Here is a 27,688-nt window from a genome sequence, read left to right on the forward strand (position 1 = left end):
CAGATTCAGAGCTGGTTGCAGACATTTGAGTTGATCCCTCTGAACCCCTTTGGAGGTGAGCTCGTTCATTCCTGAAGCCTGTGTCTGTAGATCCCAGCTCTGTGCTGACTGCAGTTCTATCAGGCCTGCCAGATTCACACGGGGCAGTCACCATCCAGAGATCAGCCTAGGTCCCAGAGATCTGGGGGTAAAGCCAAACCCTTCCATTGGCGAAGCGTCCACACCAGAGGAGCAAGACATCCTGTGAGGACCAAGGGCTTGGTGTTCTCCCAACATGCCGGCTGGCAACACCATCCCAGCCGCCCACGGGCAGTCTGGCTCTCCTTTTCCTGACCCTGTCCCTGTCCGTGTCAGGCCAGCTCTGCGTTTGGATCCCTTTCGTGCACTTCTTGTGAGCTTCCACTGCATGAGCTGTGGCAACCGAGGCCACTTAGGACCGGGATGTCATTATGGCTTTAGGATTGGCACTCAGTTAGTGGGCAATTTCATCAGTGTTGGTACAGATTGAAAAAAATGAACTAGCAAGTGGAAATGTACCCAGAGAGGCAGCTGGATAATTGGCCCTCACAAACACACAAGAAGTGCTCTTCTAAAAATACCGGGGCAACACTGAAAAGGCAGGCCAGGGACTCAACTCAGCAAGAGTTGAAAGTGGCAAGGATGAAACGTTTGGATCGTCCAGTACAACCCAGAAATGATGGAGGTTGGGAATGAGGTCTCAGGGGAGAGGTGCCGTTTTGGATGTAAAGAAATGAAGCAGCTCTGCTGTGGACCACACCGTTGGGCTCACACCCCAAACACGAGGTGTGAGTGCCGAGACCATAGGCTCAGCTGCAGGCTCTCTGACTCGTTTCTTTATTCAGTAGGTATTCATTGAGGACCTACTGTGTGCCAGACCCCATTCTGGCACTGGGAACGCAGCAGTGAACAAAGCAGACATAGCCCCTGCCCTCCTGAAGCAGATGATAAGCAAATACATAACATGGAGTAAAGGGACAGAGGTTAGGTGTTGGGGGAGAGACTGTTTTGAATAATGTAGACAGGGAATGTTTTGGGGATAAGGGAGTATTTAAATAGTAGACCCAAATGAGGTAAAGGTAAAATCCACAAGTCATGTGGATTTCTAGGGGAAGACTGTTCCATGCTGAAGGAACAGCAAGTGCAAAGGCCCTGTGGCAAGAACAAGCTTGGCCCAGTTGAGCAACAGCAGATGGTCAATGTGGCTGGAGTGGCATGAGCAAGGGTGTGAGCGAGAGGAGATGGCAGAACAGAAGAGGAAGACCGTAATTCATCCTGAGAGTTTTGCTGTGTACTCTGAGTAAGGTTGGTTTACGTTCTAAGAGGATCCCTTGTTGCTCTATGGAGATTCTACTGTTGTGGGGCAAGAGCAGAAACGGGGGCCTGGTTAGGCAGGGAAGGTAGGAATGATCCAGGTGAGAGATCACCAGGTGGCTTCAACTCACATGGGCAAGTGTGGAGGTGCTCGAAGCTGATGACAGACTTTACGGAAGAGAAAAATTAACCCGCAACCAGCCTAAGACTTTGAGGACCTGAAGTAACCCCACCCCAGCCCCCTCTGTGGGGGTCCAGGAGGCATGTCAAATGGAGAGCTATTAAAGGATCTGGAGATGTTTAGCCTAAAGACAGAAAGAAAAAGGACGAGGTTCCTGAGCCCTTTGGATACCTTACAGATGCCGTTACAAAGAGGACCGTATGGCTCAAATGAGGAGGGACCTCTGTCCAGCCATGCTCTTCCCCCCGATCAGGATGCTTGGGTGATATGAGTCCCCATTCCTAGAAGTGAGCCCCCAAGGGCCCCCCTGCTGGGATGCTATGGGCGCTGGGAACTACCCCAAATCCGAGTCACATGTGTATTCATTCATTCATGACACTCTACATATGAGGTTCAAATATTGAACGAGATCCAGCCCCAGCCCTCAGAGAGGGGAGACAGGGTTGGGTGCTCTGAGAGAATGGGGGTACGCCAAGAGGAGCTCCCATGCAGACTGGGGGTGAAGAGAGTGGCCGCTGTGGTCAACCTTGGAAGCATAACGCCATTAATCCTGCTGGATACACCTGCTGGTCTGTGTGGATGCGAGACCGATCACAAGGAGAGGACCTGGCACCTTGCTAGATGTGGAAGACCTGGCAGGGGTGGGAGTGCCGAAAGCGCCGTGGTGGTATTTGGACAAGCTGTCTGGGGCTGGCACCAGGGGTAGGCGTGCGAGGGGAGTTGTGCACAAGCGTGTGGCAACGTAGGAGCTCTTCATAGATTTTTTGCATCATTGTTGATTTTTGAAATGCTGCATCAAAGTATTTTTTATCTCAACTTGGGAGTTTTCATGGCACCCCTTACCTGTTGTGTATGGAGAGTGCCTCGCCTGCCTGACCCCAGGCCCAGGTGTGCTCTGGATTGGGCAGATTTCCGGATCTGCCGCGTCTAGGGCGATGCTGGAGGTTTGCCCCATAAAATCATGGGAAGTGGCCTTACAAATCATGGCCCACCCACCCCGACACCTTACAGAGGGGCAGACTGAGGCCAGGATACCCCTCCAGTCGGCTGATGTGGGGAGGATTCCCGCAGAATCCATCCGAAGTAGGAGCAAATTTCCTTCCCCCAACAGGGAGTGTTCACGGGGAACGTGGCCCAGGAAATGAATGCAGCTGTAGGTGTGGGCCACCGTGTTATTTATTTATTTGGGGAGATGGGCTACTCTCTCTGCTAATCTTCATATAGCACGCCTCATTGCCCACTGAAGGCCCAGAGAGGTTTCTCGTAGCATTTGTTTGGCTGAATTTGTTCTCGAAGTCCTGTTTCTGGTTGCTCATTAATCGCTCACCTGGAAATACCAGGGATGAAGTGAGTCGTATTAGAGGCAAGCCAGCGGATGGCAAATCCAGGGCATAATTGGCATTCGCAGGAGGGGACCAAAGGAAAAAACCCATTTTGACTTTCTGTTTGCATTCATAGGCTCAGCTGCATCAGGAATTGTGAGGACAGCAGCTCTGGGCGAGGCTGAGACAAAGGAGGGGAAGCTGGTGCATAGGGCCCAGCCCCGGCTTAGAGGGGCACTTGCCTCACACTGGAGCCCGCACAGGAAGGCCCCTTCCCCTCCCTGCCTGTGTCTGAGGACCACCCCGGTCGTAGTTCCCCTAGAATTGTGTCCTTAGAAGTAGCCCTTGCCACCGGCTCCCTGGGGATGTGAGGCCTGGGGCAGTGGGTCAAGGAGCCTTAGGGAGCGGGTGGTTTGGACAGGTGGGTCTTCCCTGAGCACCCAGGTGCTGGCCCCTGCATTTTCTGCAGCCCTCTTCACACCTCCGGTCCCTTTGGTTGCTCTGTCAGCTTTGGTGCCTCCCATTTTCTAGGCTAGGGGATCGTTTGCAGAGGTCTTTGATTCGGGGGCATTCCCTCTCCATGCTTTCTCTGGAAGAATGTTCTGGATATAGTCAGCAAGGATCAGCCTGAGGCAGCCAGGCCCAGTTGTCTTCAGGCCTCCAATGCTCAGTGGCCACTTATCAACAGGTAGCATTGTTTCATTAAATTGTTTTGTGTCCTAAATGCTCTTTCCAACAGGGTCTGTTGCTGCCCTGTGTGGCGGCCCAGCTGCCATCCCTGGGGTGGGTGACGTGCAGGCCTGTTCTCTGTCCTGAGGCTACAGCTCCGGGGGTCTGAAGCCCACGGGCCAGCCTGGCTCTTTCTGGTGCCCACTTTGGGTCACTTGCTGTGAGATGGGCCGAAGGTGGGCAGGTCTAGAGGAGAACCACTAAGGAGACCTCCATTCCCACTTAGAACCCCCTCAGGAGACCAGGGATGGGGGAGCAGGGGGCGCCAGGCCCTAGGAGGACTTGCAAGGACCACGCACCACGCGCCCACCATCCTGCAGTGCGTTGAGGACAGCGGAGCTAGAAGACAGATCAGAGACAAATCCTTACACGGTGGTGTGCAGACCACAGAATGTAAAGCTGTATAAACCAGAGACGAAACGTGTTCAAGAAGGGGGGTGAGCAACTTGAGAGGTAGGAGGACAGCAGATCATTATTACAAAAACAAGGATTGTGATTTCCCCCATGTTTTGGGGGACTACATCACAGAGGCTAGTGAGGACACCCAAATCCAACATTGCAAGGCACTTCCGGCCACCCATGCACTATGAAACAGAAGTTACTGAACTTCTCACAGCTTTGGGTTTTCATTGTTAAATGAAAATTATAAAACTGATTTTGTTGAAGTGTGGGATTTAAGTGAAATAACCTATCACGTGCCTAGTCCAGGGCCTTGCACGTTGGAGATGGAATGATGATGTTTCCAATGATTGTAAGGTCCGTATAATAAAGGATATCCCAATGGCACTTATCAATGTAGGCCTCACAGATCATAGAATTGATTCTAGAAGCCACATTTATATTCAGAGACCAGACTCCCTGAGAATCATGACCACACCAGTTGATATTTTGTTATTGGGCAAATGCCCGTGATGCCTGAGACATCACTCTGTGCTGGGATTCTGACGAGGGAGCAGAGAGGCGGGAGCCAGCCCTCGGTGACTTGACAATGTGATGGGGGCATAAACAAGCGAACAGCAAGCAGAGTGGAGATGCCACAGGTTAGAGAAGTGGAGGGTGCCCATGTGGGGCAGGCAGTCCTGATCGAGGGCTCAGGAAGCTTCTAGAGAAAGTGACATTGAGCTAGGATCCAAGGATGGGTGGAAGAGATGGAGGGTGGGGGAGGAGGGTTGTGGCCACGGGGTTGTAGATGGCAGGGCCTGTGGGCCAGAGGGAATTGTGGCTGGGACTGACACACTTGTGCTGTGGCCAGAGCAGGAGAGATCTGTAGACGAGACCAGCCCTGCAGAGATGGGCTCTCCCAGGCCTTGTGGATACAGTTTATTCCTACTCCTAAGGGCGGTGTGGAGCCACAGAACCGATGGAAGATGGGGGTGCCGAGTCACAATTTGCACATTGGAAAACGCATCCTGGCGGAGGCGTGGGGTGACAGAGACACAGCGAGACCACTCAGGAGGCCCCGCTGTCCTCCCGGGAAGACGTTGGGTCGGAGACGCGGCAGCAGGGATAGAAAGAAGCAGGAGCTTTCAGAAGCTGTTTCGGAGGGACGATCACCAGATCCTGGTGATAAGTTTCCTCTTTGGACAACTGGGTGAGTCCCTCAGTGCCATTCACTGAGATGGGGTGAGCACGCATATGGTGACTTTGGAATAGGTTTCTGAAATCTCTGGCTCATCAGGCAGAGGGCTGAGTCAGCCGTCAGATCTATAGGTCAGAAGCTCAGCAGAGAAAGTTGAGCTGGGGACTTGGCTTCAGCAGCATACAGACAACCACTGACCACAGAGAGCTGCTGAGAGGGGCCCTGGAGGAGCCCCAATTCATAAAGTCCAGGGGAGATGCCCTCCTGGGAGGATGAGAAGGAACAGGCAGCGTGGCAGAAAGAACCAAGGGAGAGTGGTCCCAGAGCAGCCGAGGAAGGGGAGAGTTGCAAGAAGCCAGCCACCTCTGACCACCTCCCTGCTCCCTTCCCTCCTATCAGAATCACTGCCGGAGCATCCTCTTTCGTCACCCTGCCTCTGCCCTGTCCCCCGCAGTCCGTCCCAACTCAGCAGAGTGATGCTCTTAGTACTTACATCAGATCACAGCACTCCTCCACTCCAAAACCTTCAATGGCTGCCTGTTTCCCTTGAAATAGAAGCTGAGGTCCTTTCCGTCCCCTACAGACCCTCCAGGAACTGACTACCTCTCCTGCTGTTCTCCCACCTCCTCTCCTTCAGCCCCACTGACCTCCTTGCTCTTCTTTGAGCCTCTGCCACAGGACCTTTGCTCTAGGTCTTCCTAGTGTCTGAAATGCTCTTTCCACAGATATCTCTCATCGCTTTTGTGCTGCAGCCTCTCCCTCCCCCTGCCCATAACCCAGCTCTGCTGAGTCGTCCACCAGCTTTCCTTCTTTCTCCATAGACTTACCACCTTCCGCTGTGGTACATAATTTACTTACTTATGACATGTATCATTTAGCGTCTCTCTGCCCTTGCTGAAACGTCAGCTCCACAGAGCGTGCGCCTTTTCCCCCGGTGCCTGACACAGAGCAGGTGCCCCGTAGAGGGATGAAGGAAATCGGGCTGAGCACCGCAGTCAGGTAAGGGGTTGAGAGTGCCCTTGGATTCAGCCCAGGGCACCATCCGTCACACCAGGCAGAGTGATTTCAGGGGTAGAGTTGAGACGAAGGCTGGACTGCCCTGGGCTCGGCGTGAGGTGACAGGGGAGGAAAGACAGCGAGTGTAGACAGCTCTCTGAGGTCTGACTGTATGGTTTTGGTATTGCACTTGCTTTGTATTGCCTTCAGGGCAGAAGAGACTTGGCACATTTCACGCCAATCAGAAAGAGCCAGCAGAGAGGGAAGGAGAGACCGCAGGTAGGGAACAGAGAAATACAGCAGAATAAAGCCCTGCAGGAGGAACAGACTGCGGGGCAGGGAGGGCGGGGGAGGGAGGGGGAGGGGCAGGCACACGTGAAGGCTGCATCCACCCCATAACAGGAGGAAGGGGGGAGTCCGGCAAGGCTGGAGACAACTAATTTGGTGACAGTGGGCGGAGCGGCTTCCCACCTGGTGGCTTCTGTTTGCCAGGGAAATGCAGGCGGTGTCATCAGCCGAAAGCGAGGGGTGGCTGGAGATTTGAGAGCAAATGGAGAAGCTTGAAATTGCAGCAGTGAGGACCAAAGAGGTTAGCTTCCAGGGAGGCTTAGCTCCTCTGGCAGCATCCCGGGTCCTCTGGAGGGTCGAGCATATCCATTTATGGTGCATATATGGTGACAGCCAGTGCTTACATGATTTTCCTCCAGTAGTAGTTAGTGGTTTGGCTGTCGGTCCAGAAAATGCAGACTCTTGGTCCAATCCACGATCGTTGTGGCTTTGCCAAAAGAATGCAAAAGAAGGGCCATGGTGCAGAGGTAATGAGAGGGGAAGAAGAGAGCCTTCGAAGTGACAGAGAAGGGACCACGAGCTGAAGAGGAAAGGAAGAAGCAGGGATAGCCCAAGTAGGAGGCACAGAGTGCGTAACTGTGTCTTAATTTATCAAGTGGCCCCATGATGATTGGAGACGTCAGTGCCATTGAGCAAAAAGTCTGTTGTTCACGGTTCTCCAGAAATGAGAGGTTTTCCACCCCACACAAGGCCACAGGGGGAAGCACCAGGTTTGCTCGGGAGGCAGAGAGACAGGTGACTGGGTTTCCATGGAGGACAAGGCAGGACAGACAACTTAGGATGGCCCAGTTTGAATGACTCAGGCCGGCCTTGGGGCAGAGGGACTGTCCCTGGTTGCCCGGTACCTGGCCTCAGGAGATTGAAGGCAAGGGGATCACTGGCCCGGTGTGGGAGTTAGACAAGGATGTGGTTCATAGTGTGGGCTCTGGTTCGCAGGGGAGATGTCAACAATCCTGGCTGTTAGCTCGGCTCTGTGATCAGTGAACTCCAAATAAATACAGAAACTAAGAAAACGCAGTTAGGACCCTGGGTGTCGTTGGGCGATTTGCTTAAACTCTCTTTGCCTCAATTTCTTTGTTTCTAAAATGAGGAGCGTAATAGCACATACCTCATCGTGTTATTATGTGATCGAGTTAGTAATGAGTTAGTAAATGGAAAGTGCTTAAAACACAGCTAAGTGTTAACTCTTATTACTTTGCTATTGTTATTTTATTATTACAGGCATCATGCGGCCCAAGGCCCTCCTTTCTGAACAAGTTTAGTGGGAGAAAGTAAGTGAGAGAATCGGAAGAGAAGAAAAAAAGCCTGAGGTCAGAGTGGGTCATCCTGAATGCAGCCAGGGCGTCACTGTGGGAGCAGGGGATTGCTGGGGAGGGGAGGCCAGTGGAGATAGGGAGGCTGGGACGTCTGTCAGCACTGGTTTGGTATGCAGCTCACGAACTGGAATCACACACGATGTCCCCGTGCGCAGCCGGCGTTTTAGACCATCTGCTCCACCTGCACGCACGCGGTGTTACAAAATGAAGAAAGGCTGCCCCTCCCTTGGAGGGGTAGGACAGTACTTTCTAGGCAGGGTCCCTGGGCCTCGGAAGGTGAGTGGGATTTGGATGGGCGGAGAAGACAGGAGAGGGAGGCCCTGGTATGGGCTCAGGGTGGGCTGTCACCGAGGTTGGAATGAACGGGAGAACATGTGGTGACAGTGGGGAGACGAGTCTGAAAGTGGAGGCTTGGGCCACGGTAACAGATGGAAATGGTGAGACGGACCTTTTGAGATTCTGGTTTGGGTACCTGATGTCAGTATATAGCGAGGCCTCTAAGTCTGGATGCTGAGGACCTACCTGGGCCCATGACGCTGTGGAGGGGAGGATATTGCTTCAAAAGGCATCCGCAGAAAAACGGTTTGAGTGGGCTTGAATGACACAGGACAGTTTGACGAGCCCGGCCTGAGGATGAAGCCGTGTCTCCATGGCCACGCTCCCACCTCCATGCGCGCATCGGGGAGGAAGGCTCCCCTTCTCCTCCCGGCCGAGCTGGGCTGTGCCCACAGGGGTCCTGGCGATGCCCACTGATGTCCTGAGGGACAGCTGTCCACCCTCCTCTGCGGGCTGCTGTCTGTTCCAGCACCAGAGGCCCTGGCGCAGAGGAATTGCAGAAGGAGGTCCGCAGGGACGGCCCGGCTCACCGTGGCAGGTGCAAGTGAACTCCCTGTTACCTCTGCCACCGAGATGAATAATTGTGAGCCGCCTGGAAACACTCTCCTGGAGCACACAACTGAAAGCAGCCAGCAAGAGTTGCTTGAAGCTATTAAATGCTCTGTGGGCATGCACAGAATCCTATTATCCCCAGTATCTGTTGAAAAGCTATGCACAGCAAACTTTCTGGTACTCATAAAGCATTGTTCCTAGTTGCAACGTGAAGCTTTTCGTTATTCCTTTATCCAGTTGAACCTTCAGGTGATCTCAGCAGAGGGGGCTGCTCTCTGACAAGGCGCAGGAGAGGGTGACTGATTACGGAAGGAACGCAGCCCTTTCCATGAATATATCTCCAGCACCATTTGCTCTGAATAAGGATAATCACGTCTCGCAATCTGGAAACCATGTTATTTAGAAAATTAGGATAAGTGCAAAACAAAGCAAGAGTAGGGGAAAAAAAATAACTTTCGTCTTAGAATACAAGAACGCTGACAACAAGATAAATCATGCAACATTTTCCCCTGTGAGATTTGCATGCATGTGATTTCTTTTGGTTGCTATTCCACGAGTGATCGTTAATTTTTATATCAGTCATTTAATACAGTCCCTTGGCAAGGAAGAAGAGATCAGAATATCCATGCAGACCTCGCATTGCCAATGAAAATCAAGCGCCTCTCCGGCTTGATTTTGCCTCTTGTAAAACCCGTGTTTGTGGAGAGAGAACTCTTGCTACTCATATTCTGAGTATTTCAGATTTCAGAGCTGGCCCGAGCCCCAGAACAAGAGCGTTTAGCCTGGGATCCACACATCTCCAAGGAGTCTTGTGATAATATCGATGGGGGTATAAATGTGGTCAGGAATATAAAACACGTAGGGTTTGTGGGTTGTTTTTTTTTAAGATTTATTTATTTATTTGAGAGATGGGAGAGAGAGAGGGAGCATGTGAGTGAGGGGAAGGGCAGAGGAGAGGAGAGAGAGAGAATGTCAAGCAGACTCCATGCTGAGTATGGAGCCCAGTACGGGGCTCGATTCAGGTCCCTGAGATCATGACCTGAGCCGAGATCAGGAGTCAGCAGCTTAACTGACTGAGCCCCCCAGGCGCCCCTAAAATACATCTTTATGTCCATTAATCCCCACCTGGCATTAGTGATCATCTCAGTGATGAATGGAGGCCACAGTTCTGTATACCGTCAGCCACACCTGGGCTTTTGTCTCCGGTGCTGATCGCAGACCTGTGCCTGTTACGTCCCAGTTTTTACAGACGTCTTGAAATACTTGGGTGTCCTCCTGTCGCCGTTCAAATTTATGATACTTGTTAAACCCACACTAGATCTTGTTATTTAATGTGTTACAGAAGCATATGGGTTACTATCTCATGGCTTTTTAAAAATTTGAAAATGGTATTTCCACATAATTGGTTTCCTTTGTATTTCTGTGCACTTTGCTTTATTGAGGCATTTTTATTCTGCGAAGGGCTCTGGAGGCTTTACCAGACTGCCCAGGTGTCCTGGCACAAAGGTTTTAGGCTCTCTGCACAGCTCCGGACGAGTGGATTCTCTAAGCTCGTTAAAATGCAGATGCCAGGCTCTTCCCCAAGCCTGCAAAATCAGCAGCTCAGGGCCTGGAACCTGGACACGGATGTCTTTCAGAAGCTCCCCGGATGATGAGGATGCAGCCAGGCCAGATCGGAGGGCTGTTTATTTAGAGACCTCTGACTTAGAGCACCTGTATCCCCATAACCAGGACCTCAGAAGTGGGGGCTGGTGGCACTAGGGAGAGGCCATCACAGAGAGACAGGGTCTTCTTAACTTCTGGGAGTATACGCGGTGGGAAAACAGATAGGGGTCAGATGGACCCCAGTTTGCATTTGGGCCCCTCACTTCAGAAGTGTGTGCCTGGGACATGGTCGCTATCCTCCCTGAGCCTCAGTTTCCCTGTCTATAACACAGGCTTGTTGTGAGAAAGAAAATGTTGGCGAATATAGAGCACTTTGCGGGGAGGTGGATGTGTCGCAAGTGGGCTGTCATTGTTTTTGGTGACGCTGATGACATTCTTGTTTGCAGGCTGGCAACTCTGAGGCTGCTGGGGGGGTGGTGGTTATAGAGTGACAGCAAGACCTGGCTTCCAAAGCTTGGTGGGGCATTTCTCCTGGTGGTTACCGTGCTGCTGAGTTAGAGGGGCTCCTGCCAGCATCAGCTGTCCCCTGCCCCTACAGGATGGGGCTGACATGTCACCAGGAGGCTGGGGCTGTCTGCTGATGCCCCTTCCATGATTGTGAGAATCCCATGTCACTCCTGGCTACCCCCCTCTTTGTTCAGGAAACCAAGCATCTCATTTTGCAAAGAAGCCCCTTCCTGTCTGCGGGCCAGAAGCTATTTTTCCCCTCTATGGAGGGACTTTGAACAAATCTCTTCTATTTCTGCGAGAGGATTTAGAACGGTTTCCCAAAGTGGACCTCCCACCTAACAACAGAGGGTGCTGTGGTTTCGTGGGCAGCCAAATGCTTCAAGTCCTTCAAGATGCCATGCTTTGAAGGAAAGTTTTCTTGTACACATTTTCTTCTAGATTCTCCAGAACCTTCTAGGGGCCTGTCTTAGGTGGGTTCGCCCAGGGCCATGCCCTGTCGTAGATCCAGGGAAAACGTAGGAGTGATACTGTATTAGTGCGCTCGGGGGACCGTAACAAAGCGCCACAGCCAGCGTGGGCCTCACAACAGAGATCCGTTTTCTCACACTTCCAGAGGCTGCAAGTCTGAGATCAAGGTGTTGGAGGAGTGGGCGTCCCCTGACACCTCTCTCCTTGGCTTATTGATGCCATCTTTTCCCTGTGTCCTCACATGGTCTTCCCTTGCCTGTGTCTGTGTCCTAACCTCCTCTTCTTACACGGGCTCCAGTCATACTGGATTAGGACCCACGCTCGTGACCTTATTAAACCTCAATTCCTTCTTTAAAGAGCTTCTCTCCAAGTACAGTCACGTTCTTAGGACTTCAACATACGAATGAGGCTGGGGGGTGGGGGGAATAGAGTTCAGCCCCTAGCAGACATGATTTCTTCCTACTCCCTGAGTACACCGCACAGGACCCAGGGGTGGCATGAACATGCAGGGGCACGTGGCATCATTTGGGAACATCAGATGTGAAGAACTTCAATCGAAGGTTGGATCGTGCTTCAAATTCTCCAGGACAAAGGGGAGGGCTGGCCCCTAAAGATACCCTGAGCTGATGATTCTTTAAGGTTTCAAGATCAATGCTATTCGGTGGCACTCTCTCTTAAGAAGTATCAAAACCCAAACCCACAAACTCCCACTCTTTACAAAAGGGAAAGGGGGGGCTGCTTTCAAGAGATTAGAACATCATCCCTGTGTTTTCTCTGAGCCGTAGAGTGGATAGACATATGTGAGTCAAGTCGGCTTTCTTTCTGACCCAGGCTTCTGCGAGCGGGTAGTGAGCACACACGTTCCGCCTCGCGGGCTCTGCGGGAGCCGGGCTGCTGACGGCTTGCAGCAGCAGAAGTCAGCAGGTAGGAGATGACATTTTAGAATTGTTCAAATAGACCCCAGGCTTAGCAGATATACCGGACACAGTGTTAGGAGAGCAAGAACAAAGCAGCCCCAGAAAGAACTGTTTAAAAATTTAAAAGAACCTTTCCCTTTATCAGCTGCACTGTGGGCTATTATTCCAGCAATTTCCAGAATGTGAAACTGGCCCCAAGCAGAACAGAGAGTAGAATGGGAGAGGGCAACTCAGTGACATTTTCAATATCCCTGTACAATATCCAGCATCCACGGAAGCTGAGGAATAGATTGTTTTCTGGGAGAGAAACAAATAAAATTACCAGATTAGAAGGACCCTCAGGGAGGCTGCCCGCCTCGGGACATCTAACCCGTTCAGAGCATGGGGTTCCTGCATGCATTTTAAAATTCTACACGCTTACGAGTCAAAAATAGGGGATAGGGAGTAGCTGGGGCAAGTAACTCTGGCCACAGGAACAAAGCAAACCTCCAAATCTCAGTGGCTTGCTTGAGATTTTCATAAAAACCTGTTGTGGGTGTTCATGATTGGCAGGTAGCCTTCTTCGTGGTCATTCCGGGACCTTGGCTCCTTCCACATGGGGCTCTTGTACCTTCGGCAGGTGGCTTCCCAGGTCCCCGTGCAGTGGAGAGAGGGAATATCAATTATGTCAGGCCTTCGGTGACACGCCTCTTCAGAGGTGTCTGTGATGCCCATGTTGCTTGGTCTCCCAGAGTGGGCAGGCACCAGCGCAGACACTGGTCGAAGTTCCCAGATCTTTCCTGTGGGCGATGTCCTGTTTGGGTGAGGTCTGTCAAAGGATGGTTATGGGCTCAAGCAGAGCATTGCATGATTCCCTGCTCTTTCTAGGGACCAAAATAGCAGTTGGAATTCAGTAAAAAGTACTGAGATCCATCATTTTCTCAGTCTATGAGAGTTCCCTCCAGTTGTTAGGATTCTTTCTTGTTCAAAGTCCTAATGTTTACACAGAAAAGTTGGAACGATTGTGAAGTCTACTGGTGTTGTCACTCATCAGGCTGCATGCCACTAAGCTACAGGCCCAGGTGCACTGAGGAGGGACATCTAACAGTTGAGTTTCATTTTGTGCCGAGACCCAAGCGAACCAGATCGGTGCTTGTCTTTCCTTGGTTATAACTCGCCCAACATCCCCAAGAGCACTGAATGGCATGAGGCCATATAATTTCTGGTCTTCAGACTCTAGTGTGTTGGTAGCTTCCTCGTCCCTAAGGCCACTCCCCCAGGTCCCCACTGACTATCAGTAACTACTGGGTCAGCCATTTTGTCCCCAGGTTCCTGGGCCCCCACACTCCATCCTTTCCTGACTTACAGCTCATCACCAGCTTCAGAAACCTCACATTTCCCTGACATCTGAGGCTTCTAACCCAATTATTAGTCCGACGTTTTCAAAACTACTTGATGTTCCTAGCAGTGTCTGCAAAAAGAAAGGACCCATATGGAATCATTGGAAGGACTCTGGCAAATCTCCAGCCTTGGAGGAAGCCATGGGTGACCCTGCTCCTGAAGGCATGACCAGGGCTGCTCCCAGCACATGGGCAGCCTCAGCCACGAACCTTCTCACTAACTAATCAGCTGCCTGCAAGGGACTCAATGTCTTTATCTTTCAAGTGAAGCGGGAGGTGGACTCATCTTCTGTTTACATTTAACTTCTAGTTCTCTCTCTCCTTTTCTTTGCCGAGCCTGTGAACTTGAGTGTGTGTTCATTTATTAATGTGGCTCCCAGTTCACAGGGGAAGGAAGTTGGTGACGCTTCCCATCTCGGCTGCAGGAGAAGCAGAGAGAGGGATAGAAGCTTGCCTACACCAAGACTGGTGTTTCTTCGTGATCCCCTACCAGTAAGGCCGGTGTGTTTGTGATGCTGTCCCTCCAGGAACACCCAAAGCTGCTATCTGTAGATGGTGACAGGGATGGGGGGACAGGCTGGAAGCCCAACAGGCCCTATTCATCCTGCTCCTATGAGAACTGGAGAGGAAGAGCAGGAGCGAGGACTTCTTTCATCCCTGCCAGGTCCTGGAACCCCACAGCATCTCACCCCCAGCGCTGCCCTGTCGGCATCTCCCGGGAGGTGTTTGTGGTCACCGTCTCAGGAGAACCAACCTCAGATAACCGTGGACTTCTGGGTGGTGCTCAGGGTCCATCTGAGTTTCTCTTGAGTGGCTGTCCTTAGTCTCTGAGCCTCTGTAAACACTGGACACCACTTTACAGCAAGTGCACCCTAGGAAACGCTCAGGCCTGACTACCTCGGGTAGGACAAGAGGGCCGAGAGTCTGTCCAGCCAGGCAGGGCAGGGCCAGCCACCAGAGAACCGACGTCCAATCGCAGGCCTGTGCCTTGGGCAAAAGCCAATTGTGCACAAAGGGACTCATGGTGCTCCAATGGTGAGGTCTGTGTCCCCTGCCCAGCATCAGTGACCCTTGCTCTCCCCAAGGTCGTTGGGTCATTATCTCCAACCTGCCCATCCCATGCACACCACATGCCCTACAAGCTGTGTTACAATGAATGGGAAGTCCTTATTATCTGACAGCTAATAATGGGTGGATGGGCTGTCTCATCTGGTGGAGCTATGGCAGGCTGGTCAGTCCTGGCCTCTTCCTCATCCTGGGCCCAAACAGCAGACAACCCTGTACCCACTGTCCCCTTCTATAGATTCCTGGGCGTGATCATTGGCAAGGCCTTTCATTTAGCCCAGACCAGGTTGGTTTCAGTGATGGAGCTCTAGAAAGAGCAATGACACCCTTCAAGGACCGTTTGAACCATGGTGATAAGATGCTCTTCGAAGCATGTGGACATTCCCCGCTCCTTCCAGATCACTGTACTTGATCGCAAAGCTCTGGTTTAACACCTTTGGTGTTAAAGACACAGAATTAGATATAATTCACTTTCCTCCTATGGTGAAGCATAATTTATCTCTAATTGCATCCTACCAGCTCCTCTTTTATCCTAGGCAAAATTGCAGGCTAAATGATAGTAGAACATGGATGCATAGAGAGGGGAATGAACGCAATGTTAGCACCCGCCCCCCCTTCTGGCTGCTTCCACACCAAGGTTCTAAAGCAATCTTCAACACTTTCCTAGAATTCTAATTTTAAGTTCTGAGAAAAGAGCAAAGACTGTGCGTAAGATGTACATCCAAATTATCTTTAGATTCCTGGCAGCATTTAGCTCTGAGCTCTGGTCTTAGTAAACATGTAGATGGTATTGAATTGAACGACCAAAGAAGGTAAATTATTACAAGTTGAAAGCATTGGGCTGGGAATACAAAGGGATAAATGCTTAATACCTACTTAGTTGGAACTGCTCTTGCAAAAGGAGGGACTGTTCAAAGGAAGGAGTCTGTGAACAGGGCAGGATGGGAGGACAGAAACAGGAGTGAGGGAAGGCCCACATAGGGAAGTCCTAAGTGGTAGGAAAAGAGGGGAAGGCAAAGGAGTTGGGGTAGGACAGGGGCAGGATGACCTAGAGTGCATGACTGAGGCTGCCCTGGGCTTTTCTTCCTAACACAGAACCCTGGGTCGTCTCTGACGGTAACATGCTATCAGGCTGGGTAGCAAGGCCAGGCTAAATTTTTAAACTGGTAAGAGCATAGACCCGATATTGTTTGTTTTCCCCCCAATATTATTCTTTGAAATACATAAGCAACAACCACAAAAATTAAAAGGAAGAAGACCTCCCTACACACCTTCTATGTTCAATAAATCAAGCGGCTTTCAATATGTATGCATTTCTTTCCTCCTCTGAGTCACATGTCATTTTACCAAGCTTCATTTTAATTCCTCGTCTTGTATTAAGAGAAATGACTTCCATCCACTGGCAATAGAATCCAGGTATTTAGAGGTTCTCGCCACTGTGGTGCTTAAATTGAGATATGTCTTGAGGTCCATATTTGTAAATCCGATTTCTGAGAAATGGTAATAAATAAAGCAGAGGATTGAAATTGAATTTTTGTTAGAGGATTTTAGGAGGAAAGCCATTATGCATCCATCCAATTTAGGGGGATAGAACAGACATTTCAACCATGAAAAGCCAGCTCATCGTCTCCAAGGTGGCACAGAGGAGCGAGGAGGACCAGGGGCACCTCTGGGAGTCCTGATTTTGAAGAGGATGAACCTGTGCTTTGGGAAGTGGATTATCTACCCAAAGTGGGTTACCTATCAAAAGTGGGTTATCTACCCAAAAAAGATCGGTAGGATGGGGTAACAAATTAAATATTCTCTTAGTCGGAAATCTGTTTTGTTTCGAACAGATTTTGCCAGGAGACAAAAGGCTAAAATTTGCCTGTACTTGGATTGCCGAATGGGGTTATTTACATAATCTGTGTTAAACGGTCCTCCAGTGTTGCTTTTAACAATGTGCAGGGGCTTCAGTGGCTTCCAAAGTGACTTTAGTCTGATACCAGGGAGAATTTGTGTCCTTGGGAAGGAGACGTCCAGAGGACCAGCTCCAGAGTGGTAGGGCTTCATTCCCCAAGGGAGAGGCCTCAGTACAGGGCCTCCAGGTTCTGTGGGGTCAAATACATAGGTCAGGCCATGAGAGGAGCTCATGCTAATGAAGGTCCTGGAGCTGAAGGTCAGTTAAGTCCACTTGTGCTTGGGAGATAGCCGTAGGGGTTGCAGGAGCTTGTGTGGCCCCAGAACACCTTGTAATCCAGAACCTCAAGGGTCTGGTCACAAACCCCAGGAACACATCAGAGTGTTTATTGAATTCTGGGCTCTTTAACTCCCCTTCTGCCACCTTTTTTTTTTTAAGGGTAAAAGTTTTTTTCCTCTTATATTCCAAGTCTACATGACAAAATACAGAGAAAATTATGTTTACTTCTCTCATAAGAGGTGTCAGTGAAGTCTCCTGTTACTTCAGGTGTATGTGCCTATGAGTTGGGGAGAAAGTTTACTGAAGATAAACTGGAGACCTTCACAGGGAGGTTTAATTTCCTGTATTCCTTCCTGGCTAGCTGACCTGTCAACGCCCTTAAAATTCTCCCATTAGAATTCTGATATTTGTCATTCTCCTCTAGAGAAGACCCAAATGTAACTTGTGAACACAGCATCCTGTAAGACATCAGAGAAGGATGTTGCATAGCTCCTGGGTGGTCTGGGGGCTGCAGAACTTCCTTGGTTGGCTTGCCTCTTTGGCTGACAGACCAGGGTGGATAGCATGAAACACCGATGGTCACCCTTGGAGCAGGCACAGACCCTGTGGATGAGGTTGGTGTGGAGGAGAAAAAAAAACTTTTCAACTCTTCTATGTTCTCAGCTAGGGACCCTGTGAGAAAAGGCATATTAGCAGGAGAAAAGCAACAGATATTTATTAACATCTCATATATATCTGGGAGAAACTCAAGGATGGATAAACTCCAAGAGGTGGCTTAGAACTTGAGCTTAAATACCATCTTCAGGTAAAACAAAGAAAGAGGGGTGTGGAGGAGACCAGTTGTGGGATAGGACTAGGAAAAGTACTGTAAACAAGGGTAAGGTTTGTTATGTAGATTTAAGTCAGTGTTGTCTCCATGGATGAGTCTCTTGTGATTTGGAGTCTTCCTTTTCCTGGTATAGACCAGGGTGGTGGTGGGGGGCACCCTTGCAAATGGAGGTTTTTATAAATGTAATTTTCCCTTACAAAAGGGGAACTTCTGCTCTGTTTTCAGAGCTTCCGTGTCTGCTGTTTCTCAAAATAATCAGCTCAAAATAATCTTTATGACAAAAAGGCATATTTCAGGGTGGCATATTCTGGTCTCCTACAGTGGCCATTCCTGGGGCTTGAGCAAGGAGAGGAAGCTAGGGATGCCAAGAGGCACATATCTGAGGGAGAATGTTGGCAAGGGCACTGAAGGGCACCACCCCACACACACTTGGGACACAGGCCTGGACATTTGGGGGAGACTGTTAGGCTGGACAAGCCAGCACAGCTCATCAGCATGCCAGTCCTGCGAAGGTATTCAGTGCCCATTCAGGTAAAAACCTTCTGGAAACTCAGTCCAGCCCATCCTCTTCTCAGTTGGTACTGGGAGCAGAGAGAGAATGTGGCATCAGAGATCTAGCCTTGGAGTAATGATAACAATGATGGCCCAGATGTCACATATTGAGAGCTTGGAGCCACGCAGTGCTCTAAGCACTGGACATATAGCACATCTCATTTAAATATCACAACAGCCCAGAGACGTAAGGACTGATACTATCCTTCACTATACAGCGGAGGACATTGGGATATAGAAAAGCTAAGTTGCCTAAGGTCAGCTAATAAGCAGTGGAACCAGGGCTGGAAGCATGCAGTCTGAAATGTGGGTGCAAGCCCAGGGACCACATCAGTTGTTTCCCTTTGAAAGGCTGGAAGACTCTTTGGTGTCCCTATATTTTTACATCCACAACCTCAGGTTGTCCTCCTAATGGCTCTGTGGTGTAGGCAGGTGGGTAGTAAGACTCCATCTTATAGATGAGGAAGCCTTAAGTCTCGGAGGAAAGAGGAAAACGACTTGCTTAACATCACACAGCTGGACTTTGGAAGAGGCAGGACAAGAATATTGGCCTCTGCCGCATGGTTCATTTTTCTGTACCTCATGGTCCTCTCCATGCCAGCTCTGCACACAGCCTGGGGAAGGAATGATTGAAGAGACCTTGAACACTGGAGCCTTTGGATGATGAAGGGTGAGGAGACAGAGAGAGAAATGATAGTGGAAGCCAAGTTCATCTTTTCCATACAGCCTCTGATAATAATGAAAAGACAAACAACCCAATTAAAAACTAGGCAAAGATCTGAATAGACATTTCTCCAAAGAAGATATACAAATGGCCAATGAGCCCATGAAAAGATGTTCAACATCATTAGCCATCGGGGAAATGCAAATCACAACCACAAGATGCTTCTTCACACCCACTAGAATGGCTACAATCAAGAAGATGGACATTAACAAGGGTCAGTGAGGATGTGGAGAAATTAGAACCCTCATTACACTGCTTGTGGGAATATAAAATGGTGCAGTCACTTTGGAAAAGATGAGCAGCTCTTGAGGAGATTAAACATAGAGTGACCATATGACTCAGCAATTCCACTCCTAGGTCTGTCTATACCCAAGAGAAATAGAAATATGTCTGTGTCCATATAAACACCTGTACATGGATGTTCATAGCAGCATTATTCATAACAGCCAAAATGGAAACAGCCAAAGTGTCCATTAATGGATGACTGTATAAACAAAATGTTGTACAGTATCCAGCCATAAAAAGGAATGAAGTGCAGATATATGTTACAGCATGGATAAACCTTGAAGACACTATGCTAAGTGAAAGAAGTCAACCACAGTGGGCCACATGTTGTGTAATTCTGCTTGTATGATATGTCCAGAATAGGCAAATCCATAGAGACAGAAAGTAGATTAGTGATTGTCTGGAGCTGGGGGTGGTGGTGAGGGGACTGACTAGTCATGAGTATGGGGTTTCTAGTTGGGTGATGAAAATGTTCTAAAATCAATTGTGATGGTGGTTGTGTAACTCAGTGAATATACTAAAACCACTGAATTTTTTCATTTTAAACAGGTGAATTTTATAGTATGTGGATTTTCTCTCAGTAGAACTATTATGTATTAAGGAAAACAAAAAGGCAAAAAACAAAAACCTCAGCCTCTTAAGAGTCCCTCTTCAGTCAGATCTGATGTGACGTCCTGGCCTGTGGTCCTGTGAGTTAACTCATTCCCTATTTTTCATCCCCTTCATGTTCTGCTGGACTGTTTTCTAGACGTTCTGCAGCATATCTTAGTCTCTTTTAGACTTGGGTCTTGCTGGTAATTGTCTAGTAGTGACTTTGACCCCCTTCTGCTCTCTGTAGTTCATCTTCAAACAAGTTCCTAATGCGCCTGACAGCTTGCCTTTGCCCTCAACACTCCTACTCCCTTCCTGTCCCAAGGGTAGTAGGCGGGCCTACTGGGTCACTTGGTCAGGACCTGGACAAGACACTGGCCTTGGTCTGGGCTGGGTGAGGATTCAGGGCAAAATTAATTTCTCTTAATTTCTTTCTAAATTAATTAACTTTCATAGATCAGAAACAGTCCATATTCCCCAAATGAAAGAAACTGACATTTGATGGTATAATGTACACAGTTTTGACTGCATGAGTGACATGGAAGACTCACTCACACACACCACCACGGGTCATCTTGGCCTGTGTGTCCTCACAGGAGTCAAGACTAGGATGTTGAGTGCCCCATAGTGAGTGAGGAAGACCAGCGGCCATCTTGCTTTCTACTCACCTTAACGTCTTAGGAAGTGATAGTACTTATTTTGTGGAGTATGAAAGATGGTCTCCAAGAGAAAGCCAACTGTACAACTGATAATAGAATAAAGAAAGTGATGGTTTCTCACCAGAAATAAGTTTGGGACAAATTAAAAGGACAGACACACTTAGCCATGGTTTAGATCTGAGATCCGGCAGTGTCTCTTTTACACACTATGCCAAGGCAAGAAAATGCCATTCAAGAAATTTGTTCAGTAAGTGGCACAGGGAGTGTTGACTGGTTCATAAGGAGAAGACACAGTTTCAGTGCAGGCCTGGAAACTGCCTGTGATAGAAGATGGGAACCCCAAGGCGCCCCAGAGATTTGATTCAGAGATAAACCAGTGCTCTAGGTAACATGCGTGAATTCATTAGTTGGCGGATTCCTGGTGGTCTCAAGATTATTCCTCAAGAAAGTCAACACTGGGGTGGGCAGCCTAAGGAAGCTGGTGTCTCCCCCGGTGATGACCCTGGCCTTCCAGCCTGGGACTGTGGTCTATGGTTTAAGGAATAATAGACACCGAACACTAGAGCTGAAAGAAACCTCAGAGATAGCCTCCCCTTCATTTATAGATGAGAAAACTGGGGTTGGGGGATAGAATGAGTGTACCCAAATTGTGGGAGAAATGGAGCCTGTGGTCTTTCCTTACTAGAGAATAAAACGATTGATTCTTCCTCGGTATCTGTCGGCTTGTGCTAGAGGATGCCTCCCAGCTGGGTCCAGGCTGGGTTGGATTTGCACTCGGAGCCAAGGTGCCAAGGAGCAGCAGTCCCAGAAGCACAGGGTGGTTTTGGGTTTGTGGGGAGAGGAGTTGGGGAGACTCAGAGCTTCCTGGCGTTGAGTCCTATAATAAAGGCCCTTGGTCAATCCGACTTTCCTTTCTGTGCCTGTCATGTTGTATCTCTAGATTATTTCCATCTTTTTTCTTCATTTCGTTCCTCTCTCTCTCCCTCTTCTGCTCTCTCTCCAGACCCATTCCACACATGCGTGCTCCATCCCCACTGCATTGATTAATGAATTCACACATTCATTCATCCATTGAACAAAGAATTTGTCAGGTGCTTACTGATGTGCTAGACCAGGTCCTGGGCAGTGGGGACACAGGGTGACCTGGCTTTTGTCCTCATAGAGTTAATAGCCCAGTAAAGAAAAGAGAAAGTCATACTCTCATACACCCGCTGTATGTGGGGCACACTCACAAAATCACAACTGCCCTAAGTTATGCTTACACAAGTGTGTGGAAGTGCTACATGAGCATATAGTAAGACGCTCTGACTTATGGGGGGCTTCCCTGAGGAAGCATTGATTGAGCTAAGGCTGAAGTTGGAGGAGGAGGTAACAAGGTGGAGAAGGAAGCAGTGTCCCAGGCAGGGGCATAGCAAAGTCTTCGAGGCTGGAAGAAAACAAAGAAGGGTCACTGGAAGGGGGCTGCAGAGAGGATGATGGCGGGGTAAGGCATGCAAGTCCTCCAAAGTCACTTTAAGATTCTGGACTTGATTCTCAGAGCAAGTGGGAGCCCATAAAGTATTCAGGGGAATGGTGTGATCAGATCATGGGACTCTGGCTGCCAAGTGGAGGCCAGATGAATGGAGGCATTAGGAGGTGGGTGCTGTGGTCCAGGCGGGGGCAGCTTCGAGTGATGGTGGAGGAGGTGGTGGGCAAGTGGTGATGGTGGGTGTGAGGGGAAATGACTGCAGTTGACCCATGGTTAAGAGTCATGATCTACAGTCCAGAATCTATATGGATTGACCAGTGCCTGGGGAACAGAGTGCTGAGGATAGCACCTGGATTTCTTCCTGGATCCTGCAGCTTCCTGTTCAATCAGAATGACTGGGGTGCGGGGGCAGAGGGAGATACAGGGGGCTCTGGGCCTCCTCCTGTAACAGCATCTTAGGCTCTTTCCACAGCTGCTCCCTCCCCCACCACCACCGATGATGCCTGGAGCATCTTGGGAAAAGTGGCTTTCATGTTCTCGTGGTGCTCACTGTTCAAACTCTAGTGACACAGTTGAAAATTCTCACTAGATTCCTTTGGCTACAAACCTCATTCCTGAACAGTACTTTCTGCTGCTTTTCAGCAACAGCTGGCTTCTAAAAACAGTGGAATAAGATTAGACCTTGAATATTTGAATTCTTATAGTGGTTTCCAAAGCCAGACATGCAAGATAATCCACTGGGGGCCAAGAGGAATATATTAGCACTTCCGTTTCTATATAACTTCAAATGTCTCTCTATATACACTTATCATCTGTAAAATCTCGTAGTATGATAGCATGTGCCTATAATTTAAAATGGATAAAGACAAACCATGAGAGACCCTTGACTCTGGGAAACAAACTGAGGGCTTTGGAAGGGGAGGTTGTGGGGGGGATGGGGTAACTGGGCAGTGGGCATTAAGGAGGGCACGTGATGTAATGAGCACTTGTGTTACATGCAATTAATGAATAAATGAACACTACATCAAAACTAATGATGTACTATATGTTGGGCAGTTGAAATTAAATTTAAAAAATGGACAAAGTCAACAGATTGGAGGATGGGATTCAACTCTTTTTTTCCAGATGAGAACATACATCAAAACTGGTTAGAGGCCATCGCCTACAATAGGTGTCTAAATGAACTGGCCACATTGGCTTTAGCTCCTGGCCTCTTCCATCCGTGTCTCCTGGCTTCCTCCACAGCTCCTCACCTCCACCAAGGCAATGACTTCAGGCTCCCTCGCTATCCCCCCTTACCTACCAGCCTCCTTGGTGATGGAGGCACTGTAGAGAGCACGGTCCAGGCAGTACCTGGAACATTAGATTCCCACACCTCTTCCCAACATCCCAGAACCACTACCTGGTGATCTGAGCTTCGGCCAGGCACACCCTAACTTCTCTTGGCCTTAGTCATAAAACCATTGACTCAGAATAGATATTAAAATACTTTAGGCTTGTGGTTCCCAACCCTGGCTACACCTGAGGGACGTTTTTAAACACCCAGTGGTCCTTCAGCTACTCCCTGGAGAATGTGGTTCATAGGTCTGGGGTGGGACCCAGGCATTTGTAATTTTAAAGCACTCCCTTGGTGATTTGGAGGCACAGACTGGTTTGGGAACCAGTGATGTGGGCCAGCTTCTCATCCTGCCCTTGAAGGGAAGACTTGAGACTTTGGGAAGTACAGAGGACATCCAGGGAGACCAGCAGACAAGCTGAGATCCAGGCATAATTCTGGATATACCAACTTTTGCCTCATCCGATGACATACTTTACATCGTCTTTAAGACTCTAATGAGCTATTGAAATATTTATGAAACAACATGAGTTGCATGAATGAAATGCATCAAAAGATGGAATTAAGCCAGCATGCCCTTGAAGACTCTATCTAGAACAATGGTGGAGAAATCAGAAAGCATTCGCACTCATTGACATCCTCTCCCAGTGTCCTCCTCTTCCAGGGCCTCACTGTCCAAAGCAGGAAGGACGTGTCTTGTGATGCTCCTTTGCCTCCAGAGGCCCGGGTAGCCTTGGGCAGGCTTTCTGGCCCGGGGCGTGATGCTACCACGCTATGGTAGTAGTCCCTCCTGGTCCTTCTTTGTCTCTGCCACATCCAACCCATTGCTCAAGATTTTGCCATTCACAAGCTCAGATCCATCAACCTGTATTCCACTGCCTTAGCCAAAGCTACCAGCATTTCTCCCCAGGACGGCAGTAAGACCCTCTTGCTTTCTCTGTCTCCCCTCTCCTTGATACTAAACTGGTTCCCACACTTCAGCTAGGGTGACTTTTTCAAATTCATATTTTTCAGTGGCTTCGCATTTAGAACAAAGATCAGTCTCCTCAATGTGGTCTACAGGCCTGGCTGGCGCCCCCAGCTTCATTTCAGGCTCTTCTCCTCCTTTCCACTCCTGCTCTGAGATACAGCCACATGGCTGTTCTTTCAGTTTCTTGAATATTCCATGTATGTCAGTTGTTTGTTTATGTTCAAGTTCAGTGGCTTCAAAGCACAGTCGATTTGCTCACGATTCCGGAGTCTGGCGGTTTGGCCTGGGGTCAGCTAGGTGGTACTTCTGCTCTTCACAGCATTGGTGGGCTCACTCACGCATAGGTGGTGAGTCAGTGGCTTGGCTGGAGGTGTCTGGTCCCGCTGAGGCCCGAGGCACGTGAGTGAGGCCAGGCCAGACCCCCTTCACCCCACGGTCTTTCGTCTGCAGCTTCTCCACAGCATGGTGGACTCAGGATCCCAAGAGGGAGAAAGTGAAAACTATAAAACCTCCTAAGGCCTGGCCTTAGAAAGTGCAAAACATCACTTCTAGTGCATTCTACTCATCAGTGCAAGTCTTAAGCCTAGTCCAGATCCAAGAGAATGGAAAGTAGATCCGACCCTTTGATGGGAGGAGCAAAAACCAGCCACATTAGAAAGGAGAGTAGGAGGGATTGTTGCAGGCATCTTGAACACAGCCCACCGCCCCAGGCTCCCTCTGCACAAGGCCACTGCACTGTGCCTGGGCTCTCGTCCACTTTGCCCACTTTAACCAATTTAGCTCAGCCTAGGCTTTCTGATCTTTCTATCTATCTATCTATCTATCTATCTATCTATCTTTCTTTCTTTCTTTCTTTCTTTCTTCTTTCTTTCTTTTTCTTTCAAGATTTTATTTATTTATTTGTCAAAGACAGAGAGAGCACAAGCAGGGTGAGCAGCAGGTGGAGGGAGAAGCAGGCTCCCCACTGAGCAAGGAGCCCAATGTGGGGCTCGATCCCATGACCCTGGTATCATGACCTGAAGCCGAAGGCAGACACTTAACCGACTGAGCCACCCAGGCATCCCAGGCCTTCTGATTTCACCTTACCTGTCCCACGTCAGGGATACTTTCTCTGAGCCTATGTGTCATTTCCCTTTCTTGAATGCTAGTTTTTCCAGCACTGTGTTGCTTTCCTTCATAGGAATTCACTTCATTTTGGAGAGCACACGTCTGTCTGTGATGATTTAATTAACGTGTTTCCCTTGTGAGATCATCAGCTTCATGAGAGCAAGGAGCAACTTGTCTGTTGACCCTTCCTATGTCATTCCCATGCTAGCAAGTAGGCTCTGAGCGGAATTTTCTGGTTGAATAATTTAGTTAATACCTGTTCCTGGAGTCACCATACCTCCTGATGGTCATTTCCCCACTTCCCTGGTAAAGGGTCACTTAGAGCCACGTCATGGCTTCTCTGTACCCCCCCCACCCAGGGCTGGTCCCAGAGCTTGGAGTGTGCTGTCTTCTTGGCCCATTTCAGCACATCTAAAGGGCCTACTCCCTGCCTCTTCCTCCTTGGCATCAGAGACTACCAATTAGTCTTTCATCCTCACCCTTCTTATTCATTTCCCTTTGATATCATTTTTTCCAGTCTCTGTAGGACTCGCCATTTGGGCTGATAAACAGTAATGGTAATCCTTCTTTGGGATCAGCTATACTTGGGATGCATGTAGCTAGTGCTTATGTCTGGGAGAAGGATCAACTAGATCACTAGCTCCTGGTTAGGGAACTACCCTTTTGCTTTCATACCTCTCAGGTAGCGTAGGAGCCAGGTGAATAGCAGTCCTCTGAAACAGCCCTCGGCAGCTGCCATAGCTCACCTGTTGATCTGTGTCTAAGGTATTCAGTCCACTCTCTTGAATGGCTTCACTTCTACTGTCTACACTCAGTCATTGACCTTGGGCACACTCCACATCAACTTATCAACACTTAGGGCCACCCCATGAGCTCTGCTGTGACCACTCCTGCCAACTTGGAGCAGAGCCTCCCGAGACTTGAGAATCACTCCACTCACTGGCCCCTTCCCGTTCCCCTTGCAGTGTCACACCTCCAGATGGCTTTGTTTGGCAGGAGGCTCACCTTGGCTCCCCTCACAATGACACCCCTCACCTTGAGGGTCTCGTTGGTGCCGCCTTGGATCCACTGAGCTTCCTCAGGCCATGTAACCACACCCTGCCCCCTTGCTTACCCGGGGTACAGTGCAGGTCAGAGGTGCAGGCTGTGGCTGCAGAAATGCCGGAGGACCCATGACCGCTGGTCAGCCCCCCCTGCATTGGAGGGGTGGAGCTGCAGTGCCCACCAGTAAGGGCCGGCGTGCAGGTATTGCATGTGGTCGGGTTGTGGTTCTGGTTCTTCCACATACTGACTGTGGATTGTAAACAACTTAATCGACCTCTTGAGTCCTCATTCCTCATCTGTGAGGACTTCATGAGGTACTTGATGTTTGGTGCTTGGTTGTAAGGATTTGGCTGGTCCTAGGTTCTGGAGCAGGCAGAGTGAAGACACTCACCTCTGTGAGGGAAGGGTCTGCAGAAGTGGAGGATGGGGGAAGGGTAGAGCAGAGGGGAGCTCCCAGGACCTGCTCCAGGGCTGGGACTGTCCCTCAGCGCCCAAGGGACTGGGCTCAGTTTGCTTCCCACACCTACTGGGTGTTTGTGTGTCTTCTTCTTCTTTTCCTCTTCCTTCCTTCCTTCCTTCCTTCCTTCCTTCCTTCCTTCCTTCCTTTCTTCCTTCTACTTTGAATCCCATTTTCTGCCTGATATTTCCAGAGTAGTTTGCTGCTTGAGTGTTTCAGCGAAGTCATTTTCTGTCTCATTCAAGATGTACTGCTGCTGGTTGCTCATGCTTATGACCCTAAATCCGGTCTGAGTCACTGGAGGTGACAGGCTGAGGTGTAGACAAGGCCAGGCAGGCACAGGATGGTAACAGAAATGTCTTCCAGGCAGAAGGGGCCTGTAATGATGTTACAGGCATCTGGGCCAGCGTCCAGCCCTGGTGATTCACTCTAGGTTTGCTGGGTCCAGCAGAGGGCTGTACCATCAAGACACTAAACAGTCTGACAGCCCCCTTGCTTCTCCCTAGACCATACGGGAAGAGCTAAGTGGCTCTGAGTTGGTGCCCACCGAGTGTACCAACTGGTATCCACATGGCAGAGCCCAGGACAGGAAGCCAGTGTTCCTGCCACACGGACAGATGTGCTGTGCTACCTGCCTCCCAGGCTGGCACACTATCTCCCACTCTCGTTTAAGAGGCTTGGGGTCTGACCTGGCCCCTCTCTTCTCTCAGCCCACTCATAGCAAGGAAGGCCACCTGACACCCCTTGTGAGCCTAGTTGCACCCCAAGGACAATCTGGAATAATTTGGACAATCCTGACCTTGGTCGGGACTGCTTACAGAAGACTGGCACCAAGTCGGCCCGCCTGTGGGT

At 49.6% G+C, this 27,688-nt stretch overlaps 1 protein-coding gene across 4 annotated transcripts in view; it reads left to right on the forward strand.

The window, feature by feature from the left end:
- Positions 1-27,688, forward strand: part of GALNT17 (polypeptide N-acetylgalactosaminyltransferase 17) — a 456,620-nt gene that overhangs the window by 381,289 nt on the left and 47,643 nt on the right. The window contains exon 1 of one of the 4 annotated variants that reach the window (XM_002930833.4): positions 19,755-19,893. The exons of the other annotated variants lie outside the window; for them this stretch is intronic. The gene's annotated coding sequence lies outside the window, so the exon portion shown is untranslated. Of the gene's footprint in view, positions 1-19,754; positions 19,894-27,688 lie in introns of those variants that run through there. 4 annotated transcript variants of the gene reach the window in all.

This window comes from Ailuropoda melanoleuca, chromosome 10, assembly GCF_002007445.2.
Source record: "Ailuropoda melanoleuca isolate Jingjing chromosome 10, ASM200744v2, whole genome shotgun sequence".
NCBI lineage: Eukaryota > Metazoa > Chordata > Mammalia > Carnivora > Ursidae > Ailuropoda > Ailuropoda melanoleuca.